At 39.3% G+C, this 2,779-nt stretch overlaps 1 pseudogene; it reads left to right on the forward strand.

Annotated features, from left to right (window-relative positions):
* The first annotated feature begins 552 nt into the window (after positions 1-552).
* Positions 553-1,236, forward strand: LOC125101697 (mediator of RNA polymerase II transcription subunit 4-like; annotated as a pseudogene).
* The last annotated feature ends 1,543 nt before the right edge of the window (positions 1,237-2,779 follow it).

Genomic DNA, 2,779 nt, shown 5'->3' on the forward strand with positions numbered 1-2,779 from the left:
TCCTAAAGTAAATTATGGACTTTGGGGGATAACGATGTGTAGGTTTATTGATTTTAACAAGTGTAGCACTCTGGTGTGAGGTGTTATAGTGAAAGAAGTTGTGTGTGTTTGGGAGGCTGGGGTTACGTGGGAATTCCCTCTCCCTTCCACTCAACTCTTGCAGTGAATTTAAAACTGCTCTAAGTCTCCAGCTGTGGGCCTGTGGGGAGCATAGCAGCAGACTTGGAGTGGAGACAAAGAGAAGGAGTGGCCAGGAGGCAGCTTTGGGACAGCCCGTGGTGACAGCATGCCAGAGGGGCTGCTGTCTACACTGGAAGCCCTGAAGGTCTTGTCAAGAGAACTTAGAGAGGGGCACCTGGGTGGCTCAGTGGGTTAAGCCTCTGCCTTCGGCTCAGGTCATGATCTCAGGGTCCTGGGATTGAGCCCCACATTGGACTTTCTGCTCAGCGGGGAGCCTGCTTCCCCCTCTCTCTCTGCCTGCCTCTCTTCCTACTTGTGATCTCTGTCTGTCAAATAAATAAAATCTTTAAAAAAAAAAAGAGAGAGAGAGAGAGAGAACTTAGAGAAATGCTAGCAATTTCAAGAAACCAAAAGTTGTTGCCTCTGATGAGGAAAACAAGTTCCTGGAGTCACTGATATCCAGAGATGGGAAATTTCAAGAACTGATTAAATTGGCACTCAATTGGGGAAAAATCCATCATGAAATGCAAGTTGTAGAAAAGGAAGTAGAGAAGAGAGAAGGTGATATTCAGCAACTAAAAAACCCTAAAGGAAGCAGAACAAATACTAGCCAGAGTGTTTACCAAGCAAAAGAAAAGCTCAAATCAAAAGAAAAAGCAAGAAAAGGTACCATCTCCTCTGAAGACCTAAGTAAGCATTCACATAGGGTTAGTGTGAGTGAAACTGTGTTCTCCACTGACTTGGGTTCCAGGGGATCTACATAGACCATATCCAACTGATTTAGAGATGAGAAGTGGATTATTGGATCAAATGAACAATCCTTCCACTAATGGTGTAGACGGTCATTTACCAGGGGATGGACCTGCAGCAGGTAGATTGCCAGATGTCCTTGCTCCACAATAACCATGGCAGTCACATGACATGTGAGTGACTACACTGTCACCAAATCACATCTTGTTGGGACCTCTGCGGCATAATAAGGAAAATGAAGATGATGTAGAAGTCATGTCAACAGACTCCTCAAACAGTAGGATTGATTCTGATCAAAAAACATAAAAGACAAAATTCATACAGAATTGAATATGATAAGAGATACCTGGGTGTCTCAGTCGGTTGACCATCAGACTTTTGATTTCAGCTCAGGTCATGAGCTCAGGGTTGTGATATTGAACCTGGCTTTGGGCTACATGCTGGGCGTGGGGTCTGCTTAGGATTCTCTCTCTCTCTCTGCCCCTTCCCCCACCTCACTTCCTCTCTAAAATTAAACAAAACAGAATTGAAAATGGTAGAATTATGTTTCTTAAATAATTGCAAGCCTGTAAAAAATAGCCAGGTAACTCTGGCTATAGTGGAATTATTCAGCATTTTTAATGGTAAGAAACACTGGACTTTCTTTTCTATTTTTTTTAAGATTTTATTTATTTATTTATTTATTTGAGGGAGAGACAGAGATAGTGAGCTAGGAGGAGAAGGAGAAGCAGACTCCCTGCTCAGCAGGGAGCTGGATGTGGGGCTTGATCTCAGGACCCTGAGATCACAGCCTGACCGAAGGCAGACACTTAACAGACTGAGCCACCCAGGTGCCCCTGTACTTTCTTTTTAAAACCAAAAATCATGGTTTCAAGTCTAAACCACTAAGTTACTATATAAAGAATAATTAAAATTTACTGTTGGAAAAAAATTACTCATTTCAGTGTCGCTCTACCCTGTTACATTCCACTTGTGTTGGATTTGTATATGGTAATTAGGGAAATAAAAGCTGAGGGAATGACCCATGTACATATCACAATCAGCCCCTGGAATTATTTAGAAAAGCATTTTAAATAAGAGCAGTGGATCACTGAATGTGTGTCATAAATAACAAAACCCTCACTTGAAAGTGAAGGCTGGTAGTTTCTATCACAGTAATGGAAGAAATTGTCTCAATGTGTGCTGTCTGTAACTATTGTAATTTTTGTAAATAGTTTTGTAAATACAAACTTTTGTTTGTAAAAAAATAAAAATAAAAAAAATAAAACTCTTCTTTAAAAAGCAATGGCATGGATGGAGCTCGAGATTATTATGCTAAGCAAAATAAGTCAGAGAAAAACAAATACCATATGATTTCACTCATATGTGAAATTTAAGAAACAAAACCAATGATCATAAGGGAAAGAAAAAAAGAGAGAGGAAGGCAAACCATAAGAGAGACTCTTGACTATAGAAAACAAACTGAAGGTTGATGGAGGGGTGGAGGTTGGGGGATGGGCTAGATGGGTGATGTATATTAAGGAGGGCACTTGTGATGAGCACGAGGTGTTGTATGTAAGTGATGAAGCACTGAGTTCTACTCCTGAAACCAAGATTACACTACACGTTAAGTAATTAGAATTTTTTTTTTACTAATTAGAATTTAAATAAAAACTGGAAACATTAAAAAAATGCCCTAAAAAGGTCTTTATTATAAAAATCTCACACATAATTGGATGTTAAAACAGAAATTTAAAATAACAAAGCAATGACTAATAAACTGGAAAGAAAAATAGACAAACCCACAAGTAATATACTGTATTATTCCATTTATATGACATTCTTGCAAAGACAAGCTTTAGAGACAGAA

This window comes from Lutra lutra, chromosome 6, assembly GCF_902655055.1.
Source record: "Lutra lutra chromosome 6, mLutLut1.2, whole genome shotgun sequence".
NCBI classification, from domain to species: domain Eukaryota; kingdom Metazoa; phylum Chordata; class Mammalia; order Carnivora; family Mustelidae; genus Lutra; species Lutra lutra.